The sequence below is a fragment of the Anomaloglossus baeobatrachus genome, chromosome 4 (genome assembly GCF_048569485.1).
Source record: "Anomaloglossus baeobatrachus isolate aAnoBae1 chromosome 4, aAnoBae1.hap1, whole genome shotgun sequence".
In the NCBI taxonomy this organism is placed as follows: domain Eukaryota; kingdom Metazoa; phylum Chordata; class Amphibia; order Anura; family Aromobatidae; genus Anomaloglossus; species Anomaloglossus baeobatrachus.
This window is the reverse complement of record NC_134356.1, coordinates 171944068-171966076: the sequence shown is the minus strand read 5'-3', so window position 1 is coordinate 171966076 and position 22009 is coordinate 171944068.

Genomic DNA, 22009 nt, shown 5'->3' with positions numbered 1-22009 from the left:
TGGATGGCACTAACTGGCAGCACTCTTTGCTATTAAAATAGATTTGAAAAAAAGGGCAGCAGAGTACAATGCAGAGGTGGTGGGACTTGCTTGGCACAAGTGGGACACTAATGGAGTACAGCAGCCACTTTTTGGATGGCACTAACTGGAAGCACTCTTTGCTATTAAAATAGCTTTGCAAAAAAGGCAGCAGGGTACAATGCAGAGTTGCTGGACAATGCTTGGCACAAGTGGGACACTAATGGAGTATAGCAGCCACTTTTTGGATGGCACTAACTGGCAGCACTTTTTGCTATTAAAATAGCTTTGCAAAAAATGGGCAGCAGGGTACAATGCAGAGGTGGTGGGACTTGCTTGGCACAAGTGGGACACTAATGGAGTATAGCAGCCACTTTTTGGATAGCACTAACTGGCAGCACTCTTTGCTATTAAAATAGCTTTGCAAAAAAAGGGCAGCAGGGTACAATGCAGAGGTGGTGGGACTTGCTTGGCACAAGTGGGACACTAATGGAGTACAGCAGACACTTTTTGGATGGCACTAACTGGCAGCACTCTTTTCTATTAAAATAGCTTTGCAAAAAAGGCAGCAGGGTACAATGCAGAGGTGCTGGAAAATGCTTGGCACAAGTGGGACACTAATGGAGTATAGCAGCCACTTTTTGGATGGAACTAACTGGAAGGACTCTTTGCTATTAAAATAGCTTTGTAAAAAAGGGCAACTGGGTACAATGCAGAGGTGGTGGGACTTGCTTGGTACAAGTGGGACACTAATGGAGTACAGCAGCCACTTTTTGGATGGCACTAACTGGCAGCACTCTTTGCTATTAAAATAGCTTTGCAAAAAAGGGCAGCAGCATACAATGCAGAGGTGGTGGGATTGCTTGGCACAAGTGGGACACTAATGGAGTACAGCAGACACTTTTTGGATGGCACTAACTGGCAGCACTCTTTGCTATTAAAATAGCTTGGCAAAAAAGGGCAGTAGGGTACAATGCAGAGGTGGTCGGACTTGTTTGGCACAAGTGGGTCACTAATGGAGTACAGCAGCCACTTTTTGGATGGCACTAACTGGCAGCTCTTTTTGCTTTTAAAATAGCTTTGTAAAAAAGGGCAGCAGGGTACAATGCAGAGGTGGTTGAAAATGCTTGGCATCAGTTGGACACTAATGGAGTATAGCAGCCACTTTTTGGATGGCACTAACTGGCTGCACTCTTTGCTACTAAAATAGCTTTGCAAAAATGGGCAGCAGGGTACAATGCAGAGGTGGTGGGACTTGCTTGGCACAAGTGGGACATTAATGGAGTACAGCAGCCACTTCTTGGATGGCACTAACTGGCAGTACTCTTTGCTATTAAAATAGCTTTGCAAAAAAGGGCAGCAGAGTACAATGCAGAGGTGGTGGGACTTGCTTGGCACAAGTGGGACACTAATGGAGTACAGCAGCCACTTTTTGGATGGCACTAACTGGCAGCACTTTTTGCTATTAAAATAGCTTTGCAAAAAAAGGGCAGCAGGGTACAATGCAGAGGTGGTGGGACTTGCTTGGCACAAATGGGACACTAATGGAGTACAACAGCCACTTTTTGGATGGCACTAACTGGCAGCACTCTTTGCTATTAAAATAGCTTTCCAAAAAAAGGGCAGCAGGGTACAATGCAGAGGTGGTGGGACTTGCTTGGCACAAGTGGGACACTAATGGAGTACAACAGCCACTTTTTGGATGGCACTAACTGGCAGCACTCTTTAATATTAAAATAGATTTGCAAAAAAGGGCAGCAGAGTACAATGCAGAGGTGGTGGGACTTGCTTGGCACAAGTGGGACACTAATGGAGTACAGCAGCCACTTTTTGGATGGCACTAACTGGAAGCACTCTTTGCTATTAAAAAAGCTTTGCAAAAAAGGCAGCAGTGTACAATGCAGAGGTGGTGGGACTTGCTTGGCAAAAGTGGGACACTAATGGAGTACAGCAGCCACTTTTTGCATAGCACCAACTGGCAGCATTCTTTGCTATTAAAATAGCTTTGTAAAAAAGGGCAGCAGGGTACAATGCAGAGGTGCTGGATCTTGCTTGGCACAAGTGGGACACTAATGGAGTATAGCAGCCACTTTTTGGATGGCACTAACTGGCAGCACTCTTTGCTATTAAAATAGCTTTGCAAAAAAAGGGCAGCAGGGTACAATGCAGAGGTGGTGGGACTTGCTTGGCACAAGTGGGACACTAATGGAGTACAACAGCCACTTTTTGGATGGCACTAACTGGCAGCACTCTTTGCTATTAAAATAGATTTGAAAAAAAGGGCAGCAGAGTACAATGCAGAGGTGGTGGGACTTGCTTGGCACAAGTGGGACACTAATGGAGTACAGCAGCCACTTTTTGGATGGCACTAACTGGAAGCACTCTTTGCTATTAAAATAGCTTTGCAAAAAAGGCAGCAGGGTACAATGCAGAGTTGCTGGACAATGCTTGGCACAAGTGGGACACTAATGGAGTATAGCAGCCACTTTTTGGATGGCACTAACTGGCAGCACTTTTTGCTATTAAAATAGCTTTGCAAAAAATGGGCAGCAGGGTACAATGCAGAGGTGGTGGGACTTGCTTGGCACAAGTGGGACACTAATGGAGTATAGCAGCCACTTTTTGGATAGCACTAACTGGCAGCACTCTTTGCTATTAAAATAGCTTTGCAAAAAAAGGGCAGCAGGGTACAATGCAGAGGTGGTGGGACTTGCTTGGCACAAGTGGGACACTAATGGAGTACAGCAGACACTTTTTGGATGGCACTAACTGGCAGCACTCTTTTCTATTAAAATAGCTTTGCAAAAAAGGCAGCAGGGTACAATGCAGAGGTGCTGGAAAATGCTTGGCACAAGTGGGACACTAATGGAGTATAGCAGCCACTTTTTGGATGGAACTAACTGGAAGGACTCTTTGCTATTAAAATAGCTTTGTAAAAAAGGGCAACTGGGTACAATGCAGAGGTGGTGGGACTTGCTTGGCACAAGTGGGACACTAATGGAGTACAGCAGCCACTTTTTGGATGGCACTAACTGGCAGCACTCTTTGCTATTAAAATAGCTTTGCAAAAAAGGGCAGCAGCATACAATGCAGAGGTGGTGGGATTGCTTGGCACAAGTGGGACACTAATGGAGTACAGCAGACACTTTTTGGATGGCACTAACTGGCAGCACTCTTTGCTATTAAAATAGCTTGGCAAAAAAGGGCAGTAGGGTACAATGCAGAGGTGGTCGGACTTGTTTGGCACAAGTGGGTCACTAATGGAGTACAGCAGCCACTTTTTGGATGGCACTAACTGGCAGCTCTTTTTGCTTTTAAAATAGCTTTGTAAAAAAGGGCAGCAGGGTACAATGCAGAGGTGGTTGAAAATGCTTGGCATCAGTTGGACACTAATGGAGTATAGCAGCCACTTTTTGGATGGCACTAACTGGCTGCACTCTTTGCTACTAAAATAGCTTTGCAAAAATGGGCAGCAGGGTACAATGCAGAGGTGGTGGGACTTGCTTGGCACAAGTGGGACATTAATGGAGTACAGCAGCCACTTCTTGGATGGCACTAACTGGCAGTACTCTTTGCTATTAAAATAGCTTTGCAAAAAAGGGCAGCAGAGTACAATGCAGAGGTGGTGGGACTTGCTTGGCACAAGTGGGACACTAATGGAGTACAGCAGCCACTTTTTGGATGGCACTAACTGGCAGCACTTTTTGCTATTAAAATAGCTTTGCAAAAAAAGGGCAGCAGGGTACAATGCAGAGGTGGTGGGACTTGCTTGGCACAAATGGGACACTAATGGAGTACAACAGCCACTTTTTGGATGGCACTAACTGTCAGTACTCTTTGCTATTAAAATAGCTTTGCAAAAAAGGGCAGCAGAGTACAATGCAGAGGTGGTGGGACTTGCTTGGCACAAGTGGGACACTAATGGAGTACAGCAGCCACTTTTTGGATGGCACTAACTGGCAGCACTCTTTGCTATTAAATTAGCTTTGCAAAAAAGGGCAGCAGGGTACAATGCAGAGGTGGTGGGATTGCTTGGCACAAGTGGGACACTAATGGAGTATAGCAAACACTTTTTGGATGGCACTTACTGGAAGCACTTTTTGCTATTAAAATAGCTTTGCAAAAAAGGCAGCAGGGTACAATGCAGAGGTGCTGGAACTTGCTTGGCACAAGTGGGACACTAATGGAGTACAGCAGCCACTTTTTGGATGGCACTAACTGGCAGCACTCTTTGCTATTAAAATAGCTTGGCAAAAAAGGGCAGCAGGGTACAATGCCGAGGTGGTCGGACTTGCTTGGCACAAGTGGGACACTAATGCAGTACAGCAGCCACTTTTTGGATGGCACTAACTGGCAGCTCTCTTTGCTTTTAAAATAGCTTTGTAAAAAAGGGCAGCAGGGTACAATGCAGAGGTGGTGGAAAATGCTTGGCATCAGTTGGACACTAATGGAGTATAGCAGCCACTTTTTGGGTGGCACTAACTGGAAGCACTCTTTGCTATTAAAAAAGCTTTGCAAAAAAGGGCAGCAGTGTACAATGCAGAGGTGCTGGAAAATGCTTGGCACAAGTGGGACACTAATGGAGTACAGCAGCCACTTTTTGGGTGGCACTAACTGGAAGCACTGTTTGCTATTAAAAAAGATTTGCAAAAAAGGCAGCAGTGTACAATGCAGAGGTGCTGGAAAATGCTTGGCAAAAGTGGGACACTAATGGAGTACAGCAGCCACTTTTTGGATAGCACCAACTGGCAGCATTCTTTGCTATTAAAATAGCTTTGTAAAAAAGGGCAGCAGGGTACAATGCAGAGGTGGTGGGACCTGCTTGGCACAAGTGGGACACTAATGGAGTATAGCAGCCACTTTTTGGATGGCACTAATTGGCAGCACTTTTTGCTATTAAAATAGCTTTGCAAAAAAAGGGCAGCAGGGTACAATGCAGAGGTGGTGGGACTTGCTTGGCAAAAGTGGGACACTAATGGAGTACAGCAGCCACTTTTTGGATAGCACCAACTGGCAGCATTCTTTGCTATTAAAATAGCTTTGTAAAAAAGGGCAGCAGCGTACAATGCAGAGGTGCTGAATCTTGCTTGGCACAAGTGGGACACTAATGGAGTATAGCAGCCACTTTTTGGATGGCACTAACTGGCAGCACTCTTTGCTATTAAAATAGCTTTGCAAAAAAAGGGCAGCAGGGTACAATGCAGAGGTGGTGGGACTTGCTTCGCACAAGTGGGACACTAATGGAGTACAACAGCCACTTTTTGGATGGCACTAACTGGCAGCACTCTTTGCTATTAAAATAGATTTGCAAAAAAGGGCAGCAGAGTACAATGCAGAGGTGGTGGGACTTGCTTGGCACAAGTGGGACACTAATGGAGTACACCAGCCAGTTTTTGGATGGCACTAACTGGAAGCACTCTTTGCTATTAAAATAGCTTTTTAAAAAAGGCAGCAGGGTACAATGCAGAGTTGCTGGACAATGCTTGGCACAAGTGGGACACTAATGGAGTATAGCAGCCACTTTTTGGATGGCACTAACTGGCAGCACTTTTTGCTATTAAAATAGCTTTGCAAAAAATGGGCAGCAGGGTACAATGCAGAGGTGGTGGGACTTGCTTGGCACAAGTGGGACACTAATGGAGTATAGCAGCCACTTTTTGGATAGCACTAACTGGCAGCACTCTTTGCTATTAAAATAGCTTTGCAAAAAAAGGGCAGCAGGGTACAATGCAGAGGTGGTGGGACTTGCTTGGCACAAGTGGGACACTAATGGAGTACAGCAGACACTTTTTGGATGGCACTAACTGGCAGCACTCTTTTCTATTAAAATAGCTTTGCAAAAAAGGCAGCAGGGTACAATGCAGAGGTGCTGGAAAATGCTTGGCACAAGTGGGACACTAATGGAGTATAGCAGCCACTTTTTGGATGGCACTAACTGGAAGGACTCTTTGCTATTAAAATAGCTTTGTAAAAAAGGGCAGCAGGGTACAATGCAGAGGTGGTGGGACTTGCTTGGCACAAGTGGGACACTAATGGAGTACAGCAGCCACTTTTTGGATGGCACTAACTGGCAGCACTCTTTGCTATTAAAATAGCTTTGCAAAAAATGGCAGCAGCATACAATGCAGAGGTGGTGGGATTGCTTGGCACAAGTGGGACACTAATGGAGTACAGCAGACACTTTTTGGATGGCACTAACTGGCAGCACTCTTTGCTATTAAAATAGCTTGGCAAAAAAGGGCAGCAGGGTACAATGCAGAGGTGGTCGGACTTGTTTGGCACAAGTGGGTCACTAATGGAGTACAGCAGCCACTTTTTGGATGGCACTAACTGGCAGCTCTTTTTGCTTTTAAAGTAGCTTTGTAAAAAAGGGCAGCAGGGTACAATGCAGAGGTGGTGGAAAATGCTTGGCATCAGTTGGACACTAATGGAGTATAGCAGCCACTTTTTGGATGGCACTAACTGGCTGCACTCTTTGCTATTAAAATAGCTTTGCAAAAATGGGCAGCAGGGTACAATGCAGAGGTGGTGGGACTTGCTTGGCACAAGTGGGACATTAATGGAGTACAGCAGCCACTTCTTGGATGGCACTAACTGGCAGTACTCTTTGCTATTAAAATAGCTTTGTAAAAAAGGGCAGCAGAGTACAATGCAGAGGTGGTGGGACTTGCTTGGCACAAGTGGGACACTAATGGAGTATAGCAGCCACTTTTTGGATGGCACTAACTGGCAGGACTTTTTGCTAATTAAAGAGCTTTGCAAAAAAAGGGCAGCAGGGTACAATGCAGAGGTGGTCGGACTTGCTTGGCACAAGTGGGACACTAATGGACTACAACAGCCACTTTTTGGATGGCACTAACTGGCAGCACTCTTTGCTATTAAAATAGCTTTGCAAAAAAGGGCAGCAGAGTACAATGCAGAGGTAGTGGGACTTGCTTGGCACAAGTGGGACACTAATGGAGTACAGCAGCCACTTTTTGGATGGCACTAACTGGCAGCACTCTTTGCTATTAAAATAGCTTTTTAAAAAAGGCAGCAGGGTACAATGCAGAGGTGCTGGAAAATGCTTGGCACAAGTGGGACACTAATGGAGTACAGCAGCCACTTTTTGGATGGCACTAACTGGAAGCACTCTTTGCTATTAAAAAAGCTTTGCAAAAAAGGGCAGCAGGGTACAATGCAGAGGTGGTGGGACTTGCTTGGCACAAGTGGGACACTAATGGAGAACAGCAGCCACTTTTTGGATGGCACTAACTGGCAGCACTCTTTGCTATTAAAATAGCTTTGTAAAAAAGGGCAGCAGGGTACAATGCAGAGGTGGTGGGACTTCCTTGGCACAAGTGGGACACTAATGGAGTAAAACAGCCACTTTTTGGATGGCACTAACTGGCAGCACTCTTTGCTATTAAAATAGCTTTGCAAAAAAGGGCAGCAGGGTACAATGCAGAGGTGGTGGGACTTGCTTGGCACAAGTGGGATACTAATGGAGTACAGCAGCCACTTTTTGGATGGCACTAACTGGCAGCACTCTTTGCTTTTAAAATAGCTTTGCAAAAAAGTGCAACAGGGTACAATGCAGAGGTGCTGGAAAATGCTTGGCACAAGTGGGACACTAATGGAGTACAGCAGCCACTTTTTGGATGGCACTAACTGGCAGCACTCTTTGCTATTAAAATAGCTTTGCAAAAAAGGGCAACAGGGTACAATGCAGAGGTGGTGGGACTTGCTTGGCACAAGTGGGACACTAATGGAGTACAGCAGACACTTTTTGGATGGCACTAACTGGCAGCACTGATTGCTATTAAAATCGATTTGCAAAAAAGGGCAGGAGGGTACAATGCAGAGGTGGTGGGACTTGCTTGGCACAAGTGGGACACTAATGGAGTACAGCAGCCACTTTTTGCATGGCACTAACTGGCAGCACTCTTTGCTATTAAAATAGCTTTGCAAAAAAGGCAGCAGTGTACAATGCAGAGGTGCTGGAAAATGCTTGGCACAAGTGGGACACTAATGGAGTACAGCAGCCACTTTTTGGATAGCACTAACTGGCAGCATTCGTTGCTATTAAAATAGCTTTGTAAAAAAGGGCAGCATGGTACAATGTAGAGGTGGTGGGACTTCCTTGGCACAAGTGGGACACTAATGGAGTACAGCAGCCACTTTTTTGATGGAACTAACTGGCAGCACTCTTTGCTATTAAAATAGCTTTGCAAAAAAGGGCAGCAGGGTACAATGCAGAGGTGCTGGAAAATGCTTGGCACCAGTTGGACACTAATGGAGTACAGCAGCCACTTTTTGGATGGCACTAAGTAGCAGCACTCTTTGCTATTAAAATAGCTTTGCCAAAAAGGGCAGCAGGGTACAATGCAGAGGTGGTGGGACTTAGTTGGCACAAGTGGGACACTAATGGAGTACAGCAGCCACTTTTTGGATGGCACTAACTGGCAGCACTGATTGCTATTAATATAGTTTTGCAAAAAAGGGCAGGAGGGTACAATGCAGAGGTGCTGGAAAATCCTTGGCACCAGTTGGACACTAATAGAGTATAGCAGCCAATTTTTGGATGGCACTAACTGACAGCACTCTTTGCTATTAAAATTGCTTTGCAAAAAAGGGCAGCAGGGTACAATGCAGAGGTGGTGGGACTTGCTTGGCACAAGTGGGACACTAATGGAGTACAGCAGCCACTTTTTGTATGGCACTAACTGGCAGCACTCTTTGCTATTAAAATAGCTTTGCAAAAATGGGCAGGAGGGTACAGTGGCAGGGTTGTGGGTCAGTGTAGAGGAAAGGAAGCCTCACTTTTTATCCGTCCTAATGGTGAAATGCATCAAGGAATTCTCTGAGCTTAAGTACACAGACACTGTTATCTGAAGTTTTATACAGCGTTTCCACGGACCTGACACTCACCTATGGCTCTGAGCCTGAGAAAATGAACCCTGAAAATGGCTGAAATAAACTTCTTTCCCTATTCTGTAAAGCGATGTGTGTATAGCGTACACAGCAGGCCTGGCGACAGGAGCTGCGTGAGCGGTGACGGTCACCCAGACGCAGAAGGCAGATAATGGCGCCGTGAGGGAAAATGGCCATATTTATAATGCAAGGACATGTGACATTCACAGCCTATGACACATGCCTTTGCTTGTCTGGCAAAAAGTCCACTTACCTATGTGTGTGTCTGGGATTGGCTGACGTGCTGGCCTGCCCCACTACACGCGCGCTTAGGGAAGAAAAAAAAAAAAAGAAAAAAAATGGCGATCGGCATTCTCTCAGCAACACAGATCTAAACCCCGTCCCCCCCGCACACTATACGCTGAAATTAGATAATAGTGTGAATCACAGAGTGACTCACACTATTACAGTGAAAAGCCAGCTAGTAATTAGCTAGGCTTTTTGCTGATAGAACCGGTCTCGAACGTAACTCGAGCTGCCGAACTTTTAGCAAAAACCTCGAGTTCTAGTTTGATCTAGAACACCCCCCAAAATCACTCGAACATGAAATTGGCGAACCTCGAACCGCACTCAACTTTAGCCTCTAGGTTCACGCCAAGTGGGATCTAGCACTCCATTGTCATGCTCTATGTTATCCCACTCCTCCTCTACTTGACATCACAGGACAGTATGAGTGAGCTTTAAGTATCTGAGTCTCATCATCATCACCTCTAGCCCCTGGGGTTAACATGGTGATGGGTGTCGGGATCCTGCTTGGACCCTACTTCATTTGGGACAGGATCCAACTAACATAAATTTTGGCCATCAGTGCACATGCTTTCGTCTTCTTGAGCCTGGAAATCTTTGGAGCAGACCTATGCTGCCCATGGGATAGAATGTGCGAACAGCTCTTCAGACTCACCCATTTGTGGTTCCTCACAGTCAGTTGACTGGTTGGAGATTTGTGACATGGGCAGAAACAAGTGTGATTGGGGTGGCACCTCTGAGGAATGAACTGTGTGGGATATTGAGCTGCAGTAAGAGGAGAAGGGGTAACTTTGTGCAGCGCTTGCCATCCACTCTAGCACATGCTGTTTATCAGCCTCATTTTGAAGTTGAAGCGATGTGCGACTGCCAAAGAAATGGAGTAGAGTAGGCTGTACAGTAAGGGAAGTTCTCATTTCTCTTGGGATAAGAAGAGCCGATGTTTGCTCACTAGAGCTTTGACCAACAGAACTTTCTTCACAAACACCAACAACACAACGCCTATTCACTCTTCCAACACAACCTCATTGTGATTTCCCACTCATGGTTGATGTACTCTTCCCCTTTCAAACAGATGTTTTGCAACCCTACGCCCACACTTGTCAGACACCTGACACACAAGATAAATTATTTATTTCTTTCCTCAGTTGACATTATTGTGGAGGCAGTAAAAAGTACCAATAACTGGAAATGAGGTTCACTGAGAAATTTGGAGCAGTCACTGAAAAGTGCCAAGACCTATTTACTAGTTCACCAGCAATTTTACAGCAGGCATTACTAGCTAACAATACCTAGAGATGTGCTTGACTGCATAATTTTCAGCAGGCAATGATAAGTGCGAATTTTAGCTAATTCACTAGTAAATTTACAGCAGGCAGTACTAACTAAAAATACCTAGAAATGTTGTTGACTGTATAATTTTGAGCAGGTAATGAAAAGTGCCAAGACTTTTTTATCTAGTTCACTTGCAAATTTACACCAGGCAGTACTATCAATACCTAGATATGTGGTTGATTGCATAATTTTTAGCAGGCAATGAAAACTTCCGAGAACATTTTTGCTAGTTCACTAGCAAAGTTACAGCAGGCAGTACTAACTAAAAACCCACAGAAATGTGGTTGACTGCATAATTTTGAGCAGTTAATGAAAAGTGCTAAGAACTTTTTAGCGAGTTCATTAGCAAATTTACAGCAGGCAATACTAACTAGCAATATCTAGAAATGTGGTTAACTGCATAATTTTGAGCAGGCAATGAAAAGTGTTAAGATGTACAGTATTTAGCTAGTTCACTAGCAAATTTACAGTAGGTAGTACTATCAATACCTAGAAATGTGGTTGATTGCATAATTTTTAGCAGGTAATGAAAACTTTCAAGCACTTTTTAGCTAGTTCACTAGCAAATTTACAGCAGGCAGCACTAACTATCAATGCCTACAAAGGTGGATGACTGCATAATTTTGAGCATGCAATTAAAAGTGCCAAGACGTATTTAGCTAGTTCACTAGCAAATTTACAGCAGGCAGTACTAAATAACAATACCTAAAAATATGGTTGACTGTGTAATTTTGAGCAGACAATGAAAAGTGCCAAGACCTTTTTAGCTCATTCACTAGCAAATTTACAGCAGGCAGTACTAACATATAATACTTAGAAATTTGGTTGACTGTGTAATTTTTAGCAGGCAATTTAAATGGACAAGACTTTTTTAGCTAGTTAACTACCAAATTTACAGCAGGCAGTACTAACTTATATCTAGAAATTTGGTTGACTGTGTAATTTTTAGCAGGCAATGTAAATGGTCAAGACTAGAGTTGAGCGCAGTTCGCGGTTCGAGGTTCTCCAGTTCGCGGCTCGAGTGATTTTGGGGGCTGTTCTAGATCGAACTAGAACTCGAGCTTTTTGCTAAAGCTCGATAGTTCTAGATACGTTCGAGAACGGTTCTAGCAGCAAAAAAAACAGCTAATTACTAGCTGGCTTTCTGCTGTAATAGTGTAAGTCACTCTGTGACTCACACTATTATGAAATTTGAGTGTATAGTGTGCGGGAACAGCGCATTCAGATCACTGCTGTCTTCCTTCCCTAAGCGAGCGCGTGTAGTGGGGCGGGACAGCATGTCAGCCAATCCCAGACACACACACAGCTAAGTGGACTTTTAGCCAGAGAAGCAACAGAATGTGTGATAGGATGTCCATGTCACATGTCCCTGCATTATAAAAACAGACATTTTCCTCCAGCACGCCATTATCTGCCTTCTGCGTCCTTGGTGTCAGACACCGCTGGCGCAGCTCCTATCTCCGATACTGCTGTGTATGCTCTATACACAGCGCTGCACAGAATAGGGATAGAAGTTTCTATCAGACCTTTTAAGGGCTCATACCGGCAGGGTCAGAGCCATAGGTGACAGAGTTTAAAACAGAGTTTAACAGCTACACAAGATGACAGCGTCTGTGTAGCTAAGGTCAGGGATTTCCTCGCTCATTTCCCCATTAGGAGGGATAGAAAGGCAGGCTTCCTTTCCTCTACCCAAAACCCTGCCACTGTACACTCCTGCCCTTTGCACACTCAAACTCATTGTTACTAAGCCATTATACTAGAAAACACTGAGTGAACTTAGTGGCATCCTAAACGTGACTGTTGGACTTCTGTATTGTCCCACTAGTGCAAAGATATTTGCAGCACGTCTGCCTGCACTGCACACTCAAACTCATTGTTACTAAGCCATTATACTAGCAAACACTGAGTGAACTTAGTGGCATCCTAAACGTGGCTGTTGGACTTCTGTATTGTCCCACTAGTGCAAAGATATTTGCAGCACGTCTGCCTGCATTGCACACTCAAACTCATTGTTACTAAGCCATTATACTAGCAAACACTGAGTGAACTTAGTGGCATCCTAAACGTGGCTGTTGGACTTCCATTAGTGTCCCACTGGTGCAAATCTATGTGCAGCACCTCTGCATTGCACACTCAAACTCATTGTTACTAAGCCATTATACTAGCAAACACTGAGTGAACTTAGTGGCATCCTAAACGTGGCTGTTGGACTTCTGTATTGTCCCACTAGTGCAAAGATATTTGCAGCACGTCTGCCTGCATTGCACAATCAAACTCATTGTTACTAAGCCATTATACTAGCAAACACTGAGTGAACATAGTGGCATCCTAAACGTGGCTGTTGGACTTCTGTATTATCCCACTAGTGCAAAGATATTTGCAGCACGTCTGCCTGCATTGCACACTCAAACTCAATGTTACTAAGCCATTATACTAGCAAACACTGAGTGAACTTAGTGGCATCCTAAACGTGGCTGTTGAACTTCTGTATTGTCCCACTAGTGCAAAGATATTTGCAGCACGTCTGCCTGCATTGCACACTCAAACTCATTGTTACTAAGCCATTATACTAGCAAACACTAATTGAACTTAGTGGCATCCTAAACGTGGCTGTTGGACATCTGGACAATGCAGAGGTGCTGCACATAGATTTGCACCAGTGGGACACTAATGGAAGTCCAACAGCCACGTTTAGGATGCCACTAAGTTCACTCAGTGTTTGCTAGTATAATGGCTTAGTAACAATGAGTTTGAGTGTGCAATGCAGGCAGACGTGCTGCAAATATCTTTGCACTAGTGGGACAAGTGTCCCACTAGTGCAAAGATATTTGCAGCACGTCTGCCTGCATTGCACACTCAAACTCATTGTTACTAAGCCATTATACTAGCAAACACTGAGTGAACTTAGTGGCATCCTAAACGTGGCTGTTGGACTTCCATTAGTGTCCCACTGGTGCAAATCTATGTGCAGCACCTCTGCATTGCACACTCAAACTCATTGTTACTAAGCCATTATACTAGCAAACACTGAGTGAACTTAGTGGCATCCTAAACGTGGCTGTTGGACTTCTGTATTGTCCCACTAGTGCAAAGATATTTGCAGCACGTCTGCCTGCATTGCACAATCAAACTCATTGTTACTAAGCCATTATACTAGCAAACACTGAGTGAACATAGTGGCATCCTAAACGTGGCTGTTGGACTTCTGTATTATCCCACTAGTGCAAAGATATTTGCAGCACGTCTGCCTGCATTGCACACTCAAACTCAATGTTACTAAGCCATTATACTAGCAAACACTGAGTGAACTTAGTGGCATCCTAAACGTGGCTGTTGGACTTCTGTATTGTCCCACTAGTGCAAAGATATTTGCAGCACGTCTGCCTGCATTGCACACTCAAACTCATTGTTACTAAGCCATTATACTAGCAAACACTGAGTGAACTTAGTGGCATCTTAAAAGTGGCTGTTGGACTTCCATTAGTGACCCACTGGTGTAAATCTATGTGCAGCACCTCTGCATTGCACACTCAAACTCATTGTTACTAAGCCATTATACTAGCAAACACTGAGTGAACTTAGTGGCATCCTAAACGTGGCTGTTGGACTTCTGTATTGTCCCACTAGTGCAAAGATATTTGCAGCACGTCTGCCTGCATTGCACACTCAAACTCATTGTTACTAAGCCATTATACTAGCAAACACTGAGTGAACTTAGTGGCATCCTAAACGTGGCTGTTGGACATCTGTATTGTCCCACTAGTGCAAAGATATTTGCAGCACGTCTGCCTGCATTGCACACTCAAACTCATTGTTACTAAGCCATTATACTAGCAAACACTGAGTGAACTTAGTGGCATCCTAAACGTGGCTGTTGGACTTCCATTAGTGTCCCACTGGTGCAAATCTATGTGCAGCACCTCTGCATTGCACACTCAAACTCATTGTTACTAAGCCATTATACTAGCAAACACTGAGTGAACTTAGTGGCATCCTAAACGTGGCTGTTGGACTTCTGTATTGTCCCACTAGTGCAAAGATATTTGCAGCACGTCTGCCTGCATTGCACACTCAAACTCATTGTTACTAAGCCATTATACTAGCAAACACTGAGTGAACTTAGTGGCATCCTAAACGTGGCTGTTGGACTTCTGTATTGTCACACTAGTGCAAAGATATTTGCAGCACGTCTGCCTGCATTGCACAATCAAACTCATTGTTACTAAGCCATTATACTAGCAAACACTGAGTGAACTTAGTGGAATCCTAAACGTGGCTGTTGGACTTCTGTATTGTCACACTAGTGCAAAGATATTTGCAGCACGTCTGCCTGCATTGCACACTCAAACTCATTGTTACTAAGCCATTATACTAGCAAACACTAAGTGAACTTAGTGGCATCCTAAACGTGGCTGTTGGACATCTGTATTGTCCCACTAGTGCAAAGATATTTGCAGCACGTCTGCCTGCATTGCACACTCAAACTCATTGTTACTAAGCCATTATACTAGCAAACACTGAGTGAACATAGTGGCATCCTAAATGTGGCTGTTGGATTTCTGTATTGTCACACTAGTGCAAAGATATTTGCAGCACGTCTGCCTGCATTGCACACTCAAACTCAATGTTACTAAGCCATTATACTAGCAAACACTGAGTGAACTTAGTGGCATCCTAAACGAGGCTGTTGGACATCTGTATTGTCCCACTAGTGCAAAGATATTTGCAGCACGTCTGCCTGCATTGCACACTCAAACTCATTGTTACTAAGCCATTATACTAGCAAACACTGAGTGAACTTAGTGGCATCCTAAAAGTGGCTGTTGGACTTCCATTAGTGTCCCACTGGTGTAAATCTATGTGCAGCACCTCTGCATTGCACACTCAAACTCATTGTTACTAAGCCATTATACTAGCAAACACTGAGTGAACTTAGTGGCATCCTAAACGTGGCTGTTGGACTTCTGTATTGTCACATTAGTGCAAAGATATTTGCAGCACGTCTGCCTGCATTGCACACTCAAACTCATTGTTACTAAGCCATTATACTAGTAAACACTGAGTGAACTTAGTGGCATCCTAAACGTGGCTGTTGGACTTCTGTATTGTCCCACTAGTGCAAAGATATTTGCAGTAGGTCTGCCTGCATTGCACAATCAAACTCATTGTTACTAAGCCATTATACTAGCAAACACTGAGTGAACTTAGTGGCATCCTAAACGTGGCTGTTGGACTTCCATTAGTGTCCCACTGGTGCAAATCTATGTGCAGCACCTCTGCATTGCACACTCAAACTCATTGTTACTAAGCCATTATACTAGCAAACACTGAGTGAACTTAGTGGCATCCTAAACGTGGCTGTTGGACTTCCATTAGTGTCCCACTGGTGAAAATCTATGTGCAGCACCTCTGCATTGCACACTCAAACTCATTGTTACTAAGCCATTATACTAGCAAACACTGAGTGAACTTAGTGGCATCCTAAACGTGGCTGTTGGACTTCTGTATTGTCCCACTAGTGCAAAGATATTTGCAGCACGTCTGCCTGCATTGCACACTCAAACTCATTGTTACTAAACCATTATACTAGCAAACACTGAGTGAACTTAGTGGCATCCTAAAAGTGGCTGTTGGACTTCCATTAGTGTCCCACTGGTGCAAATCTATGTGTAGCACCTCTGCATTGCACACTCAAACTCATTGTTACTAAGCCATTATACTAGCAAACACTGAGTGAACTTAGTGGCATCCAAAACGTGGCTGTTGGACTTCTGCATTGTCCCACTAGTGCAAAGATATTTGCAGCACGTCTGCCTGCATTGCACACTCAAACTCATTGTTACTAAGCCATGATACTAGCAAACACTGAGTGAACTTAGTGGCATCCTAAACGTGGCTGTTGGACTTCCATTAGTGTCCCACTGGTGCAAATCTATGTGCAGCACCTCTGCATTGCACACTCAAACTCATTGTTACTAAGCCATTATACTAGCAAACACTGAGTGAACTTAGTGGCATCCTAAACGTGGCTGTTGGACTTCTGTATTGTCCCACTAGTGCAAAGATATTTGCAGCACGTCTGCCTGCATTGCACAATCAAACTCATTGTTACTAAGCCATTATACTAGCAAACACTGAGTGAACTTAGTGGCATCCTAAACGTGGCTGTTGGACTTCTGTATTGTCCCACTAGGGCAAAGATATTTGCAGCACGTCTGCCTGCATTGCACACTCAAACTCATTGTTACTAAGCCATTATACTAGCAAACACTGAGTGAACTTAGTGGCATCCTAAACGTGGCTGTTGGACTTCTGTTTTGTCCCAGTAGTGCAAAGATATTTGCAGCACGTCTGCCTGCATTGTACACTCAAACTCATTGTTAGTAAGCCATTATAGTAGCAAACACTGAGTGAACTTAGTGGCATCCTAAACGTGGCTGTTGGACTTCTGTATTGTCCCACTAGTGCACAGATATTTGCAGCACGTCTCCCTGCATTGCACACTCAAACTCATTGTTACTAAGCCATTATAGTAGCAAACACTGAGTGAACTTAGTGGCATCCTAAACGTGGCTGTTGGACTTCAGTATTGTCCCACTAGTGCACAGATATTTGCAGCACGTCTGCCTGCATTGCACGCTCAAATTCATTGTTACTAAGACATTAGACTAGCAAACACTGAGTGAACTTAGTGGCATCCTAAACGTGGCTGTTGGACTTCTGTATTGTCCCACTAGTGCAAAGATATTTGCAGCACGTCTCCCTGCATTGCACACTCAAACTCATTGTTACTAAGCCATTATAGTAGCAAACACTGAGTGAACTTAGTGGCATCCTAAACGTGGCTGTTGGACTTCTGTATTGTCCCACTAGTGCAAAGATATTTGCAGCACGTCTGCCTGCATTGCACACTCAAACTCATTGTTACTAAGCCATTATACTAGCAAACACTGAGTGAACTTAGTGGAATCCTAAACGTGGCTGTTGGACTTCTGTATTGTCCCACTAGTGCAAAGATATTTGCAGCATGTCTGCCTGCATTGCACACTCAAACTCATTGTTACTAAGCCATTATACTAGCAAACACTGAGTGAACTTAGTGGCATCCTAAACGTGGCTGTTGGACTTCTGTTTGTCCCACTAGTGCAAAGATATTTGCAGCACGTCTGCCTGCATTGCATACTCAAACTCATTGTTACTAAGCCATTATACTAGCAAACACTGAGTGAACTTAGTGGCATCCTAAAAGTGGCTGTTGGACTTCCATTAGTGTCCCACTGGTGCAAATCTATGTGCAGCACCTCTGCATTGCACACTCAAACTCATTGTTACTAAGCCATTATACTAGCAAACACTGAGTGAACTTAGTGGCATCCTAAACGTGGCTGTTGGACTTCTGTATTGTCCCACTAGTGCAAAGATATTTGCAGCACGTCTGCCTGCATTGCACACTCAAACTCATTGTTACTAAGCCATTATACTAGCAAACACTGAGTGAACTTAGTGGCATCCTAAACGTGGCTGTTGGACTTCCATTAGTGTCCCACTGGTACAAATCTATGTGCAGCACATCTGCATTGCACACTCAAACTCATTGTTACTAAGCCATTATACTAGCAAACACTGAGTGAACTTAGTGGCATCCTAAACGTGGCTGTTGGACTTCTGTGTTGTCCCACTAGTGCAAACATATTTGCAGCACCTCTGCATTGCACACTCAAACTCATTGTTACTAAGCCATTATACTAGCAAACACTGAGTGAACTTAGTGGCATCCTAAACGTGGCTTTTGGACTTCTGTATTGTCCCACTAGTGCAAAGATATTTGCAGCACATCTGCCTGCATTGCACACTCAAACTCATTGTTACTAAGGCATTATACTAGCAAACACTGAGTGAACTTAGTGGCATCCTAAACGTGGCTGTTGGACTTCTGTGTTGTCCCACTAGTGCAAAGATATTTGCAGCACGTCTGCCTGCATTGCACACTCAAACTCATTGTTACTAAGCCATTATACTAGCAAACACTGAGTGAACTTAGTGGCATCCTAAACGTGGCTGTTGGACATCTGTATTGTCCCACTAGTGCAAAGATATTTGCAGCACGTCTGCCTGCATTGCACACTCAAACTCATTGTTACTAAGCCATGATACTAGCAAACACTGAGTGAACTTAGTGGCATCCTAAACGTGGCTGTTGGACTTCCATTAGTGTCCCACTGGTGCAAATCTATGTGCAGCACCTCTGCATTGCACACTCAAACTCATTGTTACTAAGCCATTATACTAGCAAACACTGAGTGAACTTAGTGGCATCCTAAACGTGGCTGTTGGACTTCTGTATTGTCCCACTAGTGCAAAGATATTTGCAGCACGTCTGCCTGCATTGCACAATCAAACTCATTGTTACTAAGCCATTATACTAGCAAACACTGAGTGAACTTAGTGGCATCCTAAACGTGGCTGTTGGACTTCTGTATTGTCCCACTAGTGCAAAGATATTTGCAGCACGTCTGCCTGCATTGCACAATCAAACTCATTGTTACTAAGCCATTATACTAGCAAACACTGAGTGAACTTAGTGGCATCCTAAACGTGGCTGTTGGACTTCTGTATTGTCACACTAGTGCAATAATATTTGCAGCACGTCTGCCTGCATTGCACACTCAAACTCAATGTTACTAAGCCATTATACTAGCAAACACTGAGTGAACTTAGTGGCATCCTAAACGTGGCTGTAGGACTTCTGTATTGTCCCACTAGTGCAAAGATATTTGCAGCACGTCTGCCTGCATTGCACACTCAAACTCATTGTTACTAAGCCATTATACTAGCAAACACTGAGTGAACTTAGTGGCATCCTAAAATTGGCTGTTGGACTTCCATTAGTGTCCCACTGGTGCAAATCTATGTGCAGCACCTCTGCATTGCACACTCAAACTCATTGTTACTAAGCCATTATACTAGCAAAAACTGAGTGAACTTAGTGGCATCCTAAACGTGGCTGTTGGACTTCTGTATTGTGCCACTAGTGCAAAGATATGTGCAGCCCGTCTGCCTGCATTGCACAATCAAACTCATTGTTACTAAGCCATTATACTAGCAAACACTGAGTGAACTTAGTGGCATCCTAAACGTGGCTGTTGGACTTCTGAATTGTCACACTAGTGCAAAGATATTTGCAGCAGGTCTGCCTGCATTGCACACTCAAACTCAATGTTACTAAGCCATTATACTAGCAAACACTGAGTGAACTTAGTGGCATCCTAAACGTGGCTGTTGGACTTCTGTATTGTCCCACTAGTGCAAAGATATTTGCAGCACGTCTGCCTGCATTGCACACTCAAACACATTGTTACGAAGCCATTATACTAGCAAACACTGAGTGAACTTAGTGGCATCCTAAAAGTGGCTGTTGGACTTCCATTAGTGTCCCACTGGTGCAAATCTATGTGCAGCACCTCTGCATTGCACACTCAAACTCATTGTTACTAAGCCATTATACTAGCAAACACTGAGTGAACTTAGTGGCATCCTAAACGTGGCTGTTGGACTTCCATTAGTGTCCCACTGGTGAAAATCTATGTGCAGCACCTCTGCATTGCACACTCAAACTCATTGTTACTAAGCCATTATACTAGCAAACACTGAGTGAACTTAGTGGCATCCTAAACGTGGCTGTTGGACTTCTGTATTGTCACACTAGTGCAAAGATATTTGCAGCATGTCTGCCAGCAATGCACACTCAAACTCATTGTTACTAAGCCATTATACTAGCAAACACTGAGTGAACTTAGTGGCATCCTAAACGTGGCTGTTGGACTTCTGTATTGTCCCACTAGTGCAAAGATATTTGCAGCACGTCTGCCTGCATTGCACACTCAAACTCATTGTTACTAAGCCATTATAGTAGCAAACACTGAGTGAACTTAGTGGCATCCTAAACGTGGCTGTTGGACTTCTGTATTGTCCCACTAGGGCAAAGATATTTGCAGCATGTCTGCCTGCATTGCACACTCAAACTCATTGTTACTAAGCCATTATACTAGCAAACACTGAGTGAACTTAGTGGCATCCTAAACGTGGCTGTTGGACTTCTGTTTTGTCCCAGTAGTGCAAAGATATTTGCAGCACGTCTGCCTGCATTGCACACTCAAACTCATTGTTAGTAAGCCATTATAGTAGCAAACACTGAGTGAACTTAGTGGCATCCTAAACGTGGCTGTTGGACTTCTGTATTGTCCCACTAGTGCACAGATATTTGCAGCACGTCTCCCTGCATTGCACACTCAAACTCATTGTTACTAAGCCATTATAGTAGCAAACACTGAGTGAACTTAGTGGCATCCTAAACGTGGCTGTTGGACTTCAGTATTGTCCCACTAGTGCACAGATATTTGCAGCACGTCTGCCTGCATTGCACGCTCAAATTCATTGTTACTAAGACAATAGACTAGCAAACACTGAGTGAACTTAGTGGCATCCTAAACGTGGCTGTTGGACTTCTGTATTGTCCCACTAGTGCAAAGATATTTGCAGCACGTCTCCCTGCATTGCACACTCAAACTCATTGTTACTAAGCCATTATAGTAGCAAACACTGAGTGAACTTAGTGGCATCCTAAACGTGGCTGTTGGACTTCTGTATTGTCCCACTAGTGCAAAGATATTTGCAGCACGTCTGCCTGCATTGCACACTCAAACTCATTGTTACTAAGCCATTATACTAGCAAACACTGAGTGAACTTAGTGGAATCCTAAACGTGGCTGTTGGACTTCTGTATTGTCCCACTAGTGCAAAGATATTTGCAGCATGTCTGCCTGCATTGCACACTCAAACTCATTGTTACTAAGCCATTATACTAGCAAACACTGAGTGAACTTAGTGGCATCCTAAACGTGGCTGTTGGACTTCTGTTTGTCCCACTAGTGCAAAGATATTTGCAGCACGTCTGCCTGCATTGCACACTCAAACTCATTGTTACTAAGCCATTATACTAGCAAACACTGAGTGAACTTAGTGGCATCCTAAAAGTGGCTGTTGGACTTCCATTAGTGTCCCACTGGTGCAAATCTATGTGCAGCACCTCTGCATTGCACACTCAAACTCATTGTTACTAAGCCATTATACTAGCAAACACTGAGAGAACTTAGTGGCATCCTAAACGTGGCTGTTGGACTTCTGTATTGTCCCACTAGTGCAAAGATATTTGCAGCACGTCTGCCTGCATTGCACACTCAAACTCATTGTTACTAAGCCATTATACTAGCAAACACTGAGTGAACTTAGTGGCATCCTAAACGTGGCTGTTGGACTTCCATTAGTGTCCCACTGGTACAAATCTATGTGCAGCACCTCTGCATTGCACACTCAAACTCATTGTTACTAAGCCATTATACTAGCAAACACTGAGTGAACTTAGTGGCATCCTAAACGTGGCTGTTGGACTCCTGTATTGTCC